Genomic DNA, 19,252 nt, shown 5'->3' on the forward strand with positions numbered 1-19,252 from the left:
GTGGTAGATGGAGTTTAATTTAGACAAATGCGAGGTAATGCATTTTGGTAGAGTGAACCAGGGCAGGACTTACTCAGTTAATGGTAGGGTGTTGGGGAGAGGCACAGAACAAAGAGATCTAGGGGTACAGGTTCATAGCTCCTTGAAAGTGGAGTCACAGGTGGACAGAGTGGTGAAGAAGGCATTCGGCATGTTTGGTTTCATCGGTCAGAACATTGAATACAGGAGTTGGGACGTCTTGTTGAAGTTGTACAAGACATTGGTAAGGCCACACTTGGGATACTGTGTGCAATTCTGGTCACCCTATTATAGAAAGGATATTATTAAACTAGAAAGAGTGCAGAAAAGATTTACTAGGATGCCACCGGGACTTGTTGGATTGAGTTATAAGGAGAGGCTGAATAGACCAGGACTTTTTTCTCTGGAGCGTAGGAGGCTGAGGTTATAGAGGTCTATAAAATAATGAGGGGCATAGACAAGGTAGATAGTCAATATCTTTTCCCAAAGGTAGGGGAGTCTAAAACTAGAGGGCATAGATTTAAGGTGAGAGGGGAGAGATACAAAAGTGTCCAGAGGGGCAAGGTTTTCACACAGAGGGTGGTGAGTGTCTGGAACAAGCTGCCAGAGGTAGTAGTAGAGGCAGGTACAATTTTATATTTTAAAAAGCATTTAGATAGTTACATGGGTACAATGGGTATAGAGGGATATGGGCCAAATGCGGGCAATTGGGATTAGCTTAGGAGTTTTAAAAGAAAATAGGGCGGCATGGACAAGTTGGGCCGAAGGGCCTGTTTCCATGCTGTAAACCTCTATGACTCTATGACTCAGAGCGAGAGTAGTTCCTCCCCCAGCCAATTGTCCCCAAATCATTGTATGTGTTTTGGGAGCCTATAAAAACCATCTTGCTTTATCAGCCAAAATGGGGATTAAAAATACAGTGTTGATTATTGATGATTCATAAAACATCCCGAGATTTCACCAGATCTCTTAATCAAAAGGGCTGCCCAACTGGACAGCCATAGCTATGGTTTAGGCAGCAGCACCTCCTTCCGTAGTGACCCAACTATCATGGACGGAAGACAAGTGTGCAGCTGTAGCAACATGGGAGTGTTAGCAGTACAATGAGTAGCAAAAATTAATAAAGCATCCTTTCAACCTCAGCATGTCCCAAAACACTTCACAGCCAATAAAGTGTTTTTTAAAATGGAGTCATTGCTGAATGTTGTAAAGGAAACATAGCAATATCATTGGAGTGGCTGTCTTTCAGATGAGACACTAAACCAAAGGTCCATCTCTCCTCTCATCGGCGTCAACCAATGTGCATACAGCAAGCCCCCACAAATAGTAATAATGATCTAATAATCGGTGTTAGTGATGGTAGTTGAAGGATATGTATTGACCAGAACTTTGGGAAGAACTTCCCCGTTTCTCTTAGAATGAAGCAATCTTTTTTACGTCTACGCGACGACTGACAAAACCCAAAAGATAGCACCTCCAGTATTGCAGCATTCCCTCAGTGCTGGACCAAGCCTCAAGTCTTGGAATACATAATGTACATATCACCATGGGGACAATTCTCTGGGGGATTTCATGGTAACTTTCTTACAAACAGCTAATATGGCTAACCTGTATTTACTTTTACATTCCCAAGGAGTTACATTCCTGTGAATGTCTTCATTTGACGACACACCATTGAAAATAATGGGGGTAAATTTCAAAATTGCCACTGAACTCAAAAATTGTGGTAATGGATCAGAAGACCATTATACACGCCAGATGAATTTGCTATTCATTTTCATCAAATTGCACTTTGTCCCCAAAAGATTAGTGAGAAGTATTTTTTTAAATATTACAACAAAAATCTGTAACTTCCAGAACAGGCAAGAGAGTGATTAGCACTTAAATGGCAAACCATAAATTTTATAGATTTCCCTATAGAACTTCATTGACAACACTGCTACAATGTACGAAAGTCCACTATTGGCATCTGGTGTTCAGCTCTTTTCACAATACCATTGCACATACAGCCTCAGCTACAGGTAACCCTTTTGTTGCTCATGTGGATCCAGTAAGTTGACACAAGAAAATTATTGCGCAGGTTTCCTTGATCTTTGGCCACCTTTTCTCAAAAGAAGTTAACATGAATTTTCAATGAATTATACAGCATTTGTAGTATACATCCACTACTGTGAAACAATGGTCTGAATTACAATACTGGCAATTCATTTGTCATTTGACAAAGGCACATAAATTGCAGTCAAAAAGGTGCCAGCTAAATAAAACATCCATCAACCTAGAACTTAAAACACATAGATTTAATCTTTGAAGTTGGCCAGACTGTTGCTACTATTACAAAATCGTTGATGGAATTTTGAAAGTAGTGTTAAATATAAAATCTATTTTTGTCCTAAAACATTGGCTGGAATTTTCCAGCCGTTCACACTGGCGGCACACTCCCTGCCATGGATTTCCTGGCAGCATGGGGTGGCTTCAATGGGAATTCCCATTAACAGCAGAGGACCAGAGGATCCCACTGCCAGCAAAAGGCACGTTGCCTCTCGCTGCTGAAAAGGGTTAGAGAATCTTGCTCAGTATCTCAATGAGGTAAGTTAGACATTGTATTTGTACAGTATCTTTCACAACATCAGGATGGCCCAAAGCCAGTTACAGCCAATGAAATACTCTGTTAGTGCAGTCAGTGTTGTAATGTTGGCACCATGGAAGCAAATTTGCACACAGCAAGATCTTATAGACAGTAAATAATGTCCAGATAATATTGTTGGTTGAGTGATAATAATTGGCCAGAACACTTTTCAAAAATATAATTCATTGATGGGATGCAAGCATCACTGGCAAGGCCAACATTTACTACCTGTCATTAATTGCCCTCGAGAAACCAGTGGTAAGCTGCTGTCTCGCAGTACATATGGTGGAGGTTCAGGTATAGTACTATAAAAGAAGGGAATTCCAGGATTACGACCGAGTTATGACAAAAGAACAGAAATATATTTTCACATCAGCATGGTGTGTGGCTTGGGAGACAATGTGCAAGTGGTTAGTTTGGTCCCGTGTTCTTGTTGCCTTTATTTTTCTCGGCAGTAGAGAATTGGGGAGTAGTTTCTTCCTCTTCCTTGAAAATGATATCATGGAATCTTTTACACCCACCTGCAAGGGCAGATGGGGCCTCTGTTTAATGAAAGATAGCACCTCTGACAGTACAGTACTGAAGTGTCAGGCTATATTAGTTGGTCACATCTCTAGAGTGGGATTTAAACTCTTAAAATCAATAACAGCTTTCCTATGTTTAAGAGGAAAATGGCAGTTTATCATGGGAAATGGTACTCAATGGTTCTGAGTGTCACCCCAGGGAGTAGTTACCTCAAACATAGCATGCCTAGGGCTGTGCATATGTCATGTAACAGAAACTAGAACCAGAACACAGGGCATAGAATCCCTACAGTGCAGAAGGAGGCCACTCAACCCCATCAAGCCTGTACTGATAACATCCCACCCAGGCCCTATCCCCATAACCCCATGCATTCACCCTGCTAATCCCAACACCAACGGTCAATTTAGCATGGCCAATCCACTCCCACTGTCCAAAGATGTGTAGGTTGAGGAAACCGGAGCACCCGGAGGAAAGCCAGGCTGACATGGGGAGAGCGTGCAAAACTCCACACAGCCAGTTACACAAGTCCGGAATTGAACCCAGGTCCCTAGCACTTTGAGGTAGCAGTGCTAATCGTACTGCACCACAGTGGCAAGCACTGCTGCCTCACAGTGCCAAGAACCCGGGTTCAATTCCGACCTCAGGTGACTGTCTGTGTGGAGTTTGCACATTCTCTCCGTGTCTGCGTGGGTTTCTTCCGGTTGCTCTGGTTTTTTCCCCACAGTCCAAAGATGTGGGGGTTAGGTTGATTAGCCATACTAAATTATCCCTTAGTAACAGGGGGACCAGCAGGGTAAATACATGGATGGAATTGTGGTTGGTGCAGACTCGATGGGCCAAATGGCCTCCTTCTACACTGTAGGGATTCAATGGTTCTAACACCAGCAATACTGGCAACAAAATAGAATGTAGGGATGTTCATAAATTGGAGATAAAATAAATTAAGTCATCAGGTTACACATGCTAGAGGAAGAATCATATAATCGAGGGGTCTGCTGCAGATGTGTCCTTGGGTTCAATTATGTCAGATGCTCTCTTAAGTGAACAGAGGGCCCAGATTTTAGAGAAAACAAGATGGCAGCCAAATAGATTTTTTAAACATATTCACAGCTTTGTAATTTGTTAAACTCTTTCCATTTGCTGAACTGATTTGATGTTTCATATTTAGTAGAACTGATTTTTCTAGCCAGTTTCTGAGTCAATTCATACATCCTTCATCTCTCGTTATCATTTGATGCTCCAAATACACAAATACAACCACTTAGGTCCACATGTAACAGAAATTCGCACACGTGCTAGAATGACACTGAAGTGTGATATACAATACAATTAAACTAAAGAACTATTTGATCAAGGAAAGGGACAAATATTGTGAAAAAGTTCCTGTCACATTCACTCAGACGGACTTATCTCATCAAATTTCCAGTGACAGTGACGATGTAAAAGGATATTTTGAATGGAATGGAATAATTGAGAATGCGACGTTTCCTTTAATTCAAGAGTCTCTTTAGTGCATCCTTGTTTCCTGCCGTTGGATCAAGAACAGCATACACAAATAATTAAAATAACAGGAGCATTTTAATAAAAATGTACCTTTCAATTTTTGCATTTCATGTACCAGTGCATTTCCCTTAGAACCGAAAGGACTTTTGCTTCCTTAAAGAAAATCTAGAAACTCCACTGTTGGTAGGAAGATATATTCCAACCCTTCCAAAATGCTGTTTATTAAATCACACTGAAATTGTCACACTGTGTTTCTCAATTCATTAGGTCAGAACTATGTTTTATACAGACTTTACGTGCCTGGTCATCATTGCTGAAGTTTGTTTCCATGTTTATGATAGATCGTAGTGATCAAGTCCAGCAGACTGAGCTCCAAGTTTGCAAGGATGAGGAAAGGGGTACACAATTCAGGTGCAAGTAACCCCAATTTTTATTTAAGTGTGACTTTGCAAAGTTCTTTCTGTATCACACTGAGGAAAAACCTTTTCTAATAATGTATTCATTGTCGGGATGTAAAATTACTGGCAAGGGTGGCAAATGTTGCCCATCCCGAGAAGTCCTGAAATTGCATTCTTGAAGCTTTGCAGTCTGGTACAACTGATCTGCCTATTAGATCACTTTGGTTAAGGTTCAACCACATTGGTGTATGCCTTCAGTTAAACATAGGTCCGACTGGATAATGACTGCCGATTTCCTTCTTAAAGAATGTTCCATCAAACTGACAGCATCTCAGTCACTTTTTACCTCCAACTTAAAATAACTGAATCCAAATCTCAAGGTTTGATGTTGTGATTTGAATTCATGTTCACGATTCAAGGACCTTTAAATTAAAAAAAAAATTCTTTTATGGGATGTGGCCGTCGCTGGCTAGGTCAATATTTGTTTTCCATCCCTATTCGCCCTTGAGAAGTTTGTAATGAGCCATCATCTTGAACCGCTGCAGTTCACGTGGTGTAGGTACACTCAGTGCTGTTAGTGAGGAAAAGAGTTCCAGGATTTTGACCCAGTAGCTGTGAAAAAACAATAATATGGCTCCAAGGATGGTGTGTGGCTTGAAGGAGAATTTGCAAGTGTTGCACTAATTTGTCTGCTGTCCTCATCCTTGATAGTAAAGGTCACAGATTTAAACAGTGCTATCAAAGGAGTCTTGGTAACTTGCTTCAATGCATCTTACTCATTCAACAACACAAGTAACTTCCTATAGTCTATTTAAACCACCCTCATATACTCAAAGTCATCAGTCATCACAAGGAGAATGGATAAATCTAATTAATTTTAGACTGCATTCCCACCCTTGCAGGGGCAGAAATCTTACATGTATTTGCTGTGTTAGCCCTAAGGCAAGACCTATTTCAAGTCTCACAGACTATCTGATGTGATTTCTCATGGTTTGGCTACCTCAAAGACACATTACGCTCTTTGCATTTTCCTATGTTCCAACAATTCAGCTGCTGAGCGGAGCAGGCAAAGAGTTTACTCTTCTCAGGATGACTCAGTCTGTATGTGGCCTAACCAGAAGGCCTTGAAGTGAATGCCAGAGGATACCAATTAATAAAACTCACCTTGATATGGAGCCAAAGGGAGCAGGTGAGCAGACCAGTTTCACAGTGCTCCCAAAGAACACTACCAGACGCTTACGAACTTCCTGAATAACAGGGGATATTCATCTCCTCTATGTCTATGAACTGCCTAGGGACATGCACTAGGCAACTACAGATTGCTGATCTCATTAAAAAGTGTACCAATTTCTACCTCATGTTGGTTCTTCCCCATTCTGAAGATAACTCTTTAGTATAATATTCTTACACAAAGTGGGATTCCACATCCAGCCTCTTATGTTGAATGCTATATCCAGAGAGAGACATTGAATGATACAGCTCAGAAGAGGCCATTTGGCCTATCATGCCTGTGCCAGCTCTTTGGAAGAGCTGCTCAATTTACCCCAATTCACTGCTCTCCCCATAGCTTAGCAATTTTTCTCCTCTTGACATATATTAGAAATTCAATTTAGAAAGTTGTTAATGAATCCGCTTTACCCAACCTTCCAGGCAGATCACAACTAGCTCATCTTTTATTATTTATAGAATGTGGTTGTTGCTGGTCAGGCCAACATTTGTTGCCTATCTCTAAGTGCCCATGAGAACGTGGTGGATGACCACCAGCTTGAACTGCTGCAGCTCATTTGGTGTAGATCGACACACAATGCTGTTAGGCAGGGAGTTCCAGGTTTATGATCTAGCAACAGAGAAGGAATGGTGTTATTGTTCCAAATCAAGATGGTGAGTAGAGGAAAACTTGAAGATTCCCATGTGTCTGCTCCTCCTGTTCTTCTTGGCAAGATGCTAAAGTGCACCTTTTATATGGTACACACGCAGACATTGCATCAGTAGTGGAGCGAGTAAATATTTAAGGTAATGGATGGGATGTTGATCAAGTGAGTTGTTTTGTCCTGGATGGTGTCAAATTTCTTAACCCTTGTTGGAGTTGCACTCATCCAAGCAAGTGGAGAGTATTCCTTCACATTCAGTAAGACTCAAAGAGCAGGCAGGATGTGGTTGCTAATCACGAGAAGGCAGTTTCAATGCGAGAAGGCAGATGAACTTAGAGCTTGGATTAGTACTAGAAACTATGATGTTGTTGCCATTACAGAGACTTGGTTAAGGGAGGGACAGGATTGGCAGCTTAACATTCCAGGATACAGATGTTTCAGGCAGGATTGAGGGGGATGTAAAAGGGGTGAGGGAGTTGCACTACTGGTTAAGGAGAATATCTGCAGGAGGACACCTCAGAGGGCTCATACAGCGAGGCAATACAGGTAGAGTTCAGGAATAGGAAGGTTTAGTCACAATGTTGGGGGTTTACTATAGGCCGTCCAACTGCCAGCGGGAGATGGAAGAACAGATATGTAGGCAGATTTTGGCAAGGTGTAAAAGTAACAGGTTGTTGTGGTGGGAGATTTTAACTTCCCCCATATTGACTGGGACTCACTTAGTGCTAAGGGCATGGATGGGACAGAGGAGGGCTTCTTGAAACAGTATGTAGATAGTCCAACGAGGGAAGGGGCCATACTGGACCTGGTACTGGGGAATGAGTTCGGCCAGGTGGTCGATGTTTCAGTAGGGGAGCAGTTCGGAAACAATGACCACAATTCAGTAAGCTTTAAGGTACTGATGGATAAAGAAAAGCGTAGTCCTCAAGTTAAGCTGCTAAACTGGGGGAAGGTTAATTACAACAATATTAGGTAGGAACTGAAGAATGGAGATTGGGGGCAGGCGTTTGAGGGCAAGTCAACATCTGGCATGTGGGAGGCTTTCAAGTGTAAGTTGATAGGTACATTTCTGTAAGGATGAAGGATAGTATGGCAAGTTTTGGATAATGAGAGATATTGTGAGCTTAGTCAAAGAGAAAAAGGAAGCATTTGTCAAGACTAGGAGACACACAAAGCATGTGTGAAATACAAGGAAAGTAGAAAGAAACTTAAGCAAGGAGTAAGGAGGGCTAAAAGAGGTCACGAAAAAGCATTGGCCAGCAGGATTAAGGAAAATCCCAAGGCTTTTTATACATATATAAAAGAGTAAGAGGGCAGCCAGGGAGAGAGTTGGCCCACTCAAGGACAGGGTGTAAGTTTTTCGGGCAACTCAGGCCTTTTTATGAGCTGGGAAAAGGACTTGAACCCTAAAGAACTGTGAAAGTGGCCACATTTGGCTGCAGGACTTGACCAAAAATTTCCCAGGGAGCTCAGCCAGCCTGTGTGTGTGTGTGTGTGTGTGTGTGAGAGAAGGGGCCCAGTCCAAAAATTGCAAGCAGCCGGAAACCAGACGGACTGCTGATTAGGTTATCAGCAGCACAAAAGTGAACTGACGACATCACCAGACTAGGCCGGCAGCAAGACAATACACCTGGTCTGGACTCAATACAGGTGATAATGGCCTTGTCCCAGAGCGAGGAGAAGCCCATTTCCATAATGGGAAAATGATTAAACGATCTCCGATGGAACAATAAAGGACAGCAAGAGACCTATCACCTGGGATGGGATCATCTGGTCTCTATGGACTGTAAGATCGCAGCTACAGATAACACTAGCAAGCCTTTGTCTGTGGAACTGCCAGTTGGAAGGGGGCGGAGTTGGCAGGACAAAAAATTCAAGTTTTACAATATAAAAGGATGGTCAGGCCGGCCATCTCTCTCTCCTCTCTCCACTCTCTTCTCCTATTCCTGCCTGCCTCTCGTTCGTCTCCAGCACGCAGCCCGAAGCCCACTGAGCAATTTAAACTAGGATTGTGAGTATCCTCCAGTAATTCGCGAAGTTCCCGAGATCATCATAGTGGATGAAGCTTTGGGGAAAGGGGGGGCTTTTGCATGCACCTTTCATAGTTTAAGACACTGGTAAACTTGTGTAAAATAAGCATTCTCGTTGTGTCCGTTTTAGTATTCCTTCCATAGCTATAGTCTTATAGAGCATAAGGCATTGTGTGTTGTTTTCCTGGTGTTTGGTGATCTGGACCTTGATGTTTTAATAAATATATATATATATATATATATATATATATATATATATATATATATCTTTGACTTCCATTGGAGTCCGTTTTGATCTTTTCAATTTCTCACCAATGATCTCTGACCAAGTCACAATATTAAATATCCCTTACCATAATTCCGGAGTCTAGAACTGAGGGTACCCTGGGCGCTTCGAAACCGCCCACTCAGGAAAGGCTGCCAGTTAGTGGATAGGCAGCAGTTTCCTTTTCTCTCTCTTGGGAGCGCTACTCTAGTGAAGTAGGCGCAAGGTGGCCATTGTTCCATCAGCGAGAGAGAGAATCACTCGGGCATTGGTGGGGTTCTGGTAACGGAGAACCAAACCTGAGATAAGCCCACGAGTGGAGTTAAAAAGGGGATCCCACTACAATGGCGACCGCAACAGGACTCCGGCGGTCTGGAATATGTGACTTGTCAGAGGGGGTGAGGGAAAGAAGCAAAATGGAGGAGAGAATCTCCTCATATCTGTGGAAAAAGGTCAACCTCACCAAAACGTGGGTATTAGCACTAATCAATGCAGAGCAGCCCGTAACAGCTGCGGCTGCATGGACAGAGAGCAAGGAATACACTAAAGGGTTGGAAAAGGCAGTTTGGCTAGCCTGCCTGTCCCAGCAGGTAGCCAAAATGGAAAGGAGAATTGCTGTTCTGGAGGGAGAGTTGAGCAAAGTTAGGGCCAGCGCGGGGGACAGCGCTCGAGCAGAGGAACAGTTATTTAATGAATTAGCTGATGCGAGGCAGTGCATCCTACAAGCTAGCAAGTCACACCGATACGAAAAGGAATTCCTCCAATGCCAGGTAGTTGAGGCAAAGGAGAGGGAACGGGAGGCCCAGGAACTCCTGGCTCAAGGTGCGCAGAGGTACAAGGAGCTGGAAGGGAGGTTCAGGGACATCCAGGCAGCGTACAGGGTGGCTTGCGACGAGTTAGGTGACGGCGAGCATGGGCCATGCCAGGCACGGATAGAAGAGCTGGAGGAGGCTCTGTCCAAGGTCAGGGAGCGGGTGCACCTGGGAGGTCCAGGAGGGTCCCCTAGGGGCAGAGGGCTCCTCGCAGCGGATGATTCCCCGGGCGCTAAGAGGAATAGACCGCCTCCTGAGGCGCCGGAAATGTGTCCGGGTCGGCAGGTGGGGTTTGGGCTGTCCAGAGAGGGGCAGGTCCAAGGGGGGTCAACGGGGTACCCCCAGGTAGCGGCGTGTCCGCCGGGTAGAGCGCACTATTCCTTTGGGAAAGGGGACAGACCGCTGCTTGAGATGCCGGTAATGTGTCCAGGTCAGCAGGTAGGGTTCGGGACGTCCAGGGAGGAACGGGTCCAAGGGGGGGTCAGTGGAGTATCCCCAGGTTGTGGTGTCTCCGACATGGGTAGCACACCCCAGCGTGGTGGGACTACCGAGCATGGAGGGAGAGCTGGATGCCGATGAGGCAGGGGGCAACAGCCCCAGGTGGGGCAGATGTGCCCGGTTAGACAAAGAAAGTATGGTCCCCCAGTGGGAGGGGACGCAAGGGGACCGATAGAGAGTGATATAATAATTCCCCATGGGGCACACGTGCTCAGGGGGATGGTAACCCACATCCCAAGACTGACTAGGGCGGGAGACCCGTCGTTACATTTTATGGAGGTGCAACAGGCAGCCGACATAAATGATTGCGATGAGGTGGAACGCGTGAAACTACTGCTGATGACCCTGGATTCCTATTTATGTAAGGCAGTGACCTCCAGGGAAGGGGGAGGACCTGCAACATGGGCAGCGGCACAGACAGCGGTTCTGGAGGCCATGGGGTTAAACCAAGGTAGTCCCTTCGCAAGGGTGTGGGAGACAAAGCAGCAAGTTGCAGAGTCCCCGGACATGTTCGCAGACAGACTGTGGACAGTATATGAGGGAGCGTGTGGGACTCCCTTAGACAGGCAACATCTGGACGAGAGGACTGCCCACTGGCTGAAGACTCTTGTGGCTAACTGCCTTCCGCGAGTTAGGGCAAAGGCCGAGCATTGGTTCGACCCACTGGACCCCAACCTTAACGAGGCGTAGATAATAAGGAAGCTCACCCTTGCGTATCGCAACGGGGAGAGGTGAGGAAAAGCCCGATAAGGGCAAGGTGCATGAGGTCGCACCGGCACCCCTCCCTAGGAGGGAGTGGAAGCAGGAAGGCAGCCGGGCCTCAGACAGGAGGCCGGTGTGCTACGGGTGTGGGAAGCCCGGGCACTTCAGGAGGGAGTGTAGGAACCCGAGCAGGGAGGAAAGGGCTCCCATGAAAAAGACACCAACCACGGTGGTAGGAACACTTACCCCGGAGATGATCAATGTAAAGGATCTCCTGGCTTATCTGCAGACCAAGGCAACAGGGTCCGGGCAGGTAGCGATGGCAACAGGCCAGGGCCAGCCCGCACCCACACCACGAGCTCCCTTATGACTGCCAGCGGGGCAGCCCACCTTCCTATGTCCATTAGAGTATGGCCCATGCGGGAGACCCTGGGTTAGGATGGAGGTCCAGGATGTGGTCGGGAGTTACCTACTGGACACAGGTGCTTCCAGTACCATTGTCCACACGGACAATCCCCAAACATCCCCTCTATCCAGCGGGGCGCCCTACAGTCTTGTCGGCTTCACGGGAAACGAGAAGACTGGTTTTTTCTCTGTTCCCCTGTCCATCAGGTTGGGGACACTCCAGGCGCGGTGGAAATGCGTCCTGATGAGATGGGAGCAGGAGGGAAAGGGGATCCTAGGCGCCGATTTTATAGTGGCTCATCAGGTCTTGGTGGACCTGAGGAACCACTGTTTATGGGGCATAGCAGGGGAAGGGGCTGAGAAGGAGGTCATGGTCATAGAGAGGGCACAAGAAAGGGGGGCTTTGTGTGTAGTGAAACCCAAGGAGGGGTATGATTTGGAAGCCATGGTAAGGAATACCTCGGAGGAATATAGGGGGTATGTCCGGAAGAATTTGGCCGCCTTTGCGACCCACAAGCACGATTGCGGGAGGGTCACTGGGACAGACCCAGAAACAGTATAGTTTCCCCCGGGAAGCGGAGGCAGATTTAGAGGTGGCCCTAAATTCACTGGTAAGGCAAGGCATTTTGAGGCCAATTGCCACACATGTGAACTCACCGCTCTGGCCGGTGAGGAAGCCAGATAATTCCTGGAGGGCCACAGTGGACTACAGAGTCCTTAATAAGAATATTCTGGCATGCGCCCCAACGGTAGCAGCTGTGGCGGACCTGTTAGGAGAAATTCCAGTGTCAGCCTCTGTTTTTACAGTGCTGGATATTTCGAATGGGTTTTGGTCCATCCCAGTCAGGCGGGAGGACCAGTATAAGTTCGCCTTCACGTTTAAGGGGTAGCAGTGTACATGGAGCTGTCTCCCACAGGGTTTCCACAACAGCCCCAGCATTTTTCACCAGTGCATGGCCGAATGCCTGAAAGAGTTTAGTGAGCCCCACAGACTGGTCCAGTATGTGGATGATATACTACTGTTCACAGACAGTAGCGAGGAACATGGCCCCCTGGTAGACGGGTTGTTGGGGTTACTCCGTAAGGGAGGGTTAAAAGTTAACCCAGGAAAGCCCAAATCGGGTTGAGGGAGGTCAGGTTCCTGGGTTTAACCCTTAGGGCTGGGGAGAGAGGGATAGATGCGGCCAGGAGACAGGCAGTGCAGGAACTCCCAGTCCCGGTAGACGTTAGGGGGGTACGGTCCTTTTTGGGAGTCACAAGCTATTGCCGTGACTTCATTGAAGATTACGCCGCGACTGCAGCGCCTCTGCTCAGGCTGCTGCACAAGGGGGTGGAATGGGAGTGGGACAGCAAGTGCGAGTCGGCATTCGTCCGACTCAAGGAGGACTTGCAAAAGGCCCCAGCTCTGGGAGCCATTGACCCCCGGGAGGAATTTTTCCTGGAGGTAGCAGCAGGCAGTGATAGCCTGAGTGCTGTACTCCTCCAAGAACGGCATGGCAAGTTGAGGCCGGTGGTGTATTCCTCCCGAGTTCTCACAGAAGTGGAGCGGGCATACTCCAACTGTGAACGGCACCTGCTAGCCACATACTGGGCGGTGAAGCGGGTGCAGGATTTTATTAGAATGGCACCCATCACCCTCCTGACTCATCACACCCCAACCCAAATGTTGTTAAACGGCCGGATTAAAGATGGCACGGTCAGTAGTGCCAGGATCACCTGGTGGACTCTCTTGTCCCAAATGGTGCTACGGGTGAAGGGGCTGAGTGAGCCACAGCTCGCAGCCAACCTGGTGTACCCAGGGGAGCCACACCATTGTTCCGTAGAGGGGGTATGGGAGGTAGGTTTTGGTTTTCGGGCGGGGCTGCATCCCACGGGTAGGGAGATATACGTAGACGGATCCAGTTCCGTATCGGGGGGCATCAGATTCATGGGTTGTGGGATCTGGGACCCCCCCTGGCCCTCAAGCTCCCCCACACACTGAGCGCTCAGCAGGCAGAGCTGGCCGCAGTGATGTATGTGGTCACACATCCGGAGCGTTTCCCCATTCCATACACCATCTGCTCGGACAGCATGTTTACATACAACTCGTGCACGGAGTATCTGGCCATCTGCTCCCGCCGAGGGTACACCTCCTCGGATGGGAAGCCCCTCGCCACAAAACCCCTGTTAGAGAGGATCGTGGCTGCTGTAGGAGAGGGCGGGGATAGGTACATCCATAAGGTTAAAGCCCACTCCAAGACAGAGCCACGGGGTGAGGGGAACCAGAGGGCAGACAGTCTGGCCAGAGAGGGGGCTAGGTACCGGGTAGAGTGGGATCCTTACGGGGAAGGACAGGTGGCAGCAGTCAGGGGACAGCCCCGGAGAGGGGATCCAAGAGTGACCTTGGCCCCAGACCTAGCCACTGTTCAGGCACAGGACCCCGAGTTGAAGACCGCCATAGCAGCCCTGGGTAGGCAGGAAAGGGTAGAGGGTCCTTATGGGGAGAAGGACATGACCTTAAAGGAAGGCATGCTCTTTAGAGGGGACCAGTGGATAGTGCCTTCCCAGCATAGGAGGGAATTCATAGAGGTAGCTCATGAGAGCCCGGGAGCGGGACACCCCGGTCCCGAGACCACCTGGCAGCGGGTAGAGAAGGTAGGATGGTGGCCTGGCCTCCGGGAGGACGTTCGCGACTTTTGTGCGAACTGTTTAGTGTGTGCCACGAATAACCCCGATCCCCAAAAGAGGAAGGTTTCGCAGGGGCACGTCCGTAGGGTGGAGGGGCCCTGGCAGTCGGTACAGATCGACTATATTGGACCCCTTCCCACCGCTGCAGGGGGATACAAGTACTGCCTTGTATTAGTGGATGTGCTTTCGAAGTGGGTGGAAGCCGTCCCGTGCCGAACAGCCACCGCTGTAGGCACGGCCAAGATCGTAGTCAGGGAGGTGTTCTCCAGGTGGGGACTCCCGCAGTTTGTGGAGTCGGACCAGGGGAGTCATTTCACGGGGCAGGTCATGTAGGCGACCCTTAAGGTCCTGGGCATCAGGGCAAAATGGCATGTGGCCTATAACCCCCAGTCCTCGGGTCCTGTAGAGAGGTTGAACCGCACCATTAAAGAGAGGTTGCGGAAGGAGACAGGCAACTCTCCTAACCGGTGGGTGGAAGGTCTGCCCCTTGTACTCATGGGGATCCGGGCTAGTCAGTCCAGGAGTACAGGATATTCCCCACACGAGCTCATGACCGGGCGAGTCATGAGGACTCCGATTCATGTCATGGTACCTGCCCTGACAGAGGGACAGCTCAGGGAGGTCAATAGGGATAAGTTCGCAAAACAGCTGTTGGAACAGCTGAAGCAGGTTCACTGGCAGGCAGCCAGTAACATGGGGGCCCAGCACCGCAGAAACAGGCTGCTGCTGGAGCCCAGCACAACTCACGAGTGGGCCATAGGAGAGCAGGTGATGGTCCGCAATTTTGCGCGGGTGGGGACCTTTGAGCCACTGTACGCAGGGCCGTACAGTATAGTGGACAAGGCCAGCCCCATGATATACGCTGTTCAGCTCCCCCGCAAGGTGAAATGGTTTCATGTAAACCAATGCAAGCTCTTCGACCCCACCAGGGCCGGGAAGAGCAAGAAGGGAGTGAGGAAGGGGGTAGCAAGTGAGGAAGCCCCCGTAGAGGTGGAAACAGTAGGGGAAACACCCGACCCCACCGTTACCCAACAGGTGACAATGTGCTGTCCCAGCTGGGCCGCACCGGAGGTAGCGGCCACAGTGAGGTTAACGGTGATACAAGCACCCAGCCCGGGTAATTTTAAACTACCCGAGCATCAGCTCACCGGCCGGGTCAACTGCCTCAGTGAGGCCGAAGTTAGGGAGGCAGAGGAGATGGAGGTATCACCTCTGGTATGGGAGTCAGGGAGGGGTCGTCAGAGCAGCAGGGTCTCCAGACCCCCGGTAAGGTGGTCTCCCTCACACATGGCACTCGGAGCCCGACCCCGTAGCAAAAGGGCCCGGGTGGAGAGTAGAAGGCGTGGGGCACTACCAAGTGCGGCCACGGGTAGCCCAGTCTCTGCAGGGAACGGAGAGGGATTCCGGAAACCCTTTGGGGAAGGGGAGACCAGGGGCAGTCAGGACCCTCGGCCCACGGAGGTCCGGACCGGACGGTCGGGCCAGGCAGACGACTGGCCTCAGCAGGGTGAGGATCAGTGTTAAGTTGGCCACCCGGAGACGGGTGGCGGTGTAAATAGATATAGGATTCACGTTCTGGTTGTTTTAGTAGTTTTCCGTGTAGATTATTCTGTGTATGTGATGTTTTCCGAATTGGGAACAGTAGTGTGGAGGTCGGGAACTTCCACTGTTTAAGAATGGACGCAGGGCACTAGGACCCTGGGAAGCCGGGCTGCGAAATACAGTACCGCAGCCGGCAGCTTGTGAAATTGCACGGCGGCAATTTCAAAAGCGGTAACTGCAAGCGAGGAATACAATGGCGCCCTTCCGTTTGAAGTGGTTCCAGGAAGGGTGGACGGCAATGTGGAGGCAAGGAGGTCTTCTGTTTTGTTTTACAGATGGGTCGTCCTGCCATATGGATACTGAGTATAACAATGTGCCTGGAGATGTGCGAGACCCGCAGAGGGGAAATGGAGGAGTCGTTGGTATATGGGTGCTCTGGCGGCAGGGCACCCCTCGTAACTACCGGTCAGGGAGACCTGGTGGCCTCGGAGCAGGCACGCTACTCCCACGAGGGGAGGTGCCCTGGGTGGCTGGGGTCGAACTCGACCAGGTATCCCAGCCACCAGAGCTTCACATACGGAGAGGCCTCTGTACTCTGCAAAGAGATACAGGTGGCGACTGACCGGGCTAGGGTGACTGAGGGCAGGCGGGTGTGTTTAACCTGTAAGGGGGATGTTCCTTTGGGGAGGTGGTGGTGGCTCAGGAAGCTGAGCCCGGGCATGAGGGATCGATCCTCGGACTGGGAACGGCTGGACAATGATACCTACCGGACCATCACGGGGTCACCAGGAGAGATTACTGTATGTTGGGAGAAGTGGTGGGCTTATGACCAGGGGATATATTTGTGCCTATGGGGGTCTACCAGGGTATGTCCACAAGGGGCATCGATCACCTTCGCGAGGTGGTGGCAAGACTCCGGGGGCGGGATAAATTGGGACCGCAGTGGGAAGGGATGCGTAACTCCCTGGGCTGGGATGACTGTGAAAGCTACCGAACTGCTGGTTCAGGTAAAGAGACCCCTGCCCACGGCCCAACCAATCGACCCCCACAATTGTCCGACAACCACCAAGGGGCCCGAGAATGGCCTAGTGCTCGTCCCCACCAAGAAAGTATTGTACCAGGGGGTACATTACGCTGTTGCCTCTGTTGTGTTAAATTTGACTGAAGTGCGTCTACCAGCATGGTGCCCTCGCAAGACAGAGCTATTATACCAGGCGTTGTTAAAAGATATGTTCCAGAAGTTCCACAACTTGGACTTCGGAGACGTGGATGTGGAGGAAATGTATCGTGGGGAAGGGGAATTTAATGTGGATTCCAGCCGATAGCGGAGAGGGCTGGTTAGCGATGGTTTTACTGCTTTCAATACGGGGTCATCTATTGTTAATAGTATGGATACTGTGGAGCTGGCCTTGCAAATAAATCAGCTAAAAGGACAGCTAAGGAAAGTACTGGGTGATGAGAATACAATAGTGGGCTCTGGGTTGCACGAAGAGGTGGCAATGACTCTCCACCTAAAAGAGATAATCGCGCAATTGGAGAACCATGCCAAAACGATTAATGCGCTGATTCGGGAAGATCGGAATGCGTCCGATCAGGCTGCTCAAAACGAAGTGTGTGGGCTGTATGGGGCTTGGTTGCTGGGGGAGGGGAGGAGCAATCTGGAGGACCTGAGACTAGGCCAGATCCCCTCATTGATAAGTAACCAGCACCTAGCAGCGCTGCATCCGTTTAATAACATTTTGAGTCCTTGTCAGCTTCGTGTAGCATCAGAAGCCTATCCGGTACCGGTAGATTAGACATAGACATAGAACAGTACAGCACAGAACAGGCCCTTCGGCCCACGATGTTGTGCCGAGCTTTGTCTGAAACCCAAATCAAGCTATTTCCTCCCTATCATCCCGAAGTACTCCATGTGCCTATCCAATAGCTTCTTAAATGTTCCTAAAGTTTCTGACTCCACTATCCCTGCAGGCAGTCCATTCCACACCCCAACCACTCTCTGAGTAAAAACCCTACCTCGGACATCCTTCCTATATCTCCCACCATGAACCCTATAGTTATGCCCCCTAGTTACCACTCCATTCACCCGAGGAAATAGTCTTTGAACGTTCCCTCTATCTATCCCCCTCATCATCTTATAAACCTCTATCAAGTCTCCTCTCAACCTCCTCCGCTCCAAAGAGAAAAGCCCAAGTTCCCTCAACCTTTCCTCATAAGACCTACCCTCCAAACCAGGCAGCATCCTGGTAAATCTCCTTTGCACTCTTTCCAGTGTCTCCACATCCTTCTTATAGTGAGGTGACCAGAACTGCACACAATATTCCAAATGTGGTCTCACCAAGGTCCTGTACAGTTGCAGCATAACCCCACGGCTCTTAAACTCAAACCCCCTGTTAGTGAACGCCAACACACTATAGGCCTTCTTCACAGCTCTATCCACTTGAGTGGCAACCTTCAGAGATCTATGGATATGAACCCCAAGATCTCTCTGTTCCTCCACATTCTTCAGAACCCTACCTTTGACCCTGTAATCCACATTTAAATTTGTCCTACTAAAATGAATTACCTCGCATTTGTCAGGATTAAACTCCATTTGCCATTTTTCAGCACAGCTTTGCATCCTATCTATGTCTCTTTGCAGCCTACAACAGCCCTCCATCTCATCCACTACTCCACCAATCTTGGTGTCATCAGCAAATTTACTGATCCACCCTTCAGCCCCCTCCTCCAAGCCATTTATAAAAATTACAAATAGCAGAGGACCAAGCACTGATCCCTGTGGCACTCCGCTGGTAACCGGTTTCCAGTCCGAAAATTTTCCATCCACCACCACCCTCTGTCTTCTGTTAGATAGCCAGTTACCTATCCAATCGGCCAAACTTCCCTCTATCCCACACATCCTTACTTTCTTCATAACTGTGGGAAGTCCAACCACACAATCTTGGGGGTGGTCGTGAGGATCCCAGTCCTGGGAAGTTCGGCACGACCAGCGCGCCTGTACCGAGTGGAGAATGTGGGGGTCATTCGTGGGGGGGTGCATGTCCGCTATGGGGAGGTCCCGCCGTATGTCATAGTGCGGGAGCAAGCTGTGGCAGGTATTGACCTCTCGGGTTGTCGGAGCCGGGGAACACAGGTGATCCTGTGTCCCCAGCACATGGGCGCTGAGGCACGGCCTCAGTGCGGGTTCAGGACTGTTGGGGCAGAACCTATAAATTGCACCATGGAGGCGATGGCAGTGAGCCATGTCCAGCCACAGGTGGCATATATAGGGAGTGGGACATATTGCGTAACCACTGGAGCCCAGCGGTATCGACACAGACCACAGCAGTGGTGTCCGATACTGCACAGCAGCTTCTGTTTTAAACCTAAGGCAGAGGTCCATGTGGCACA

General features: G+C 48.9%; 1 protein-coding gene across 2 annotated transcripts in view; it reads right to left on the minus strand.

Moving 5' to 3' along the window:
* Window positions 1–19,252, minus strand: part of LOC144506361 (rho GTPase-activating protein 6-like) — a 725,901-nt gene that overhangs the window by 87,095 nt on the left and 619,554 nt on the right. The window lies entirely within an intron of this gene.

The sequence above is a fragment of the Mustelus asterias genome, chromosome 17, assembly GCF_964213995.1.
Source record: "Mustelus asterias chromosome 17, sMusAst1.hap1.1, whole genome shotgun sequence".
In the NCBI taxonomy this organism is placed as follows: Eukaryota; Metazoa; Chordata; class Chondrichthyes; order Carcharhiniformes; family Triakidae; genus Mustelus; species Mustelus asterias.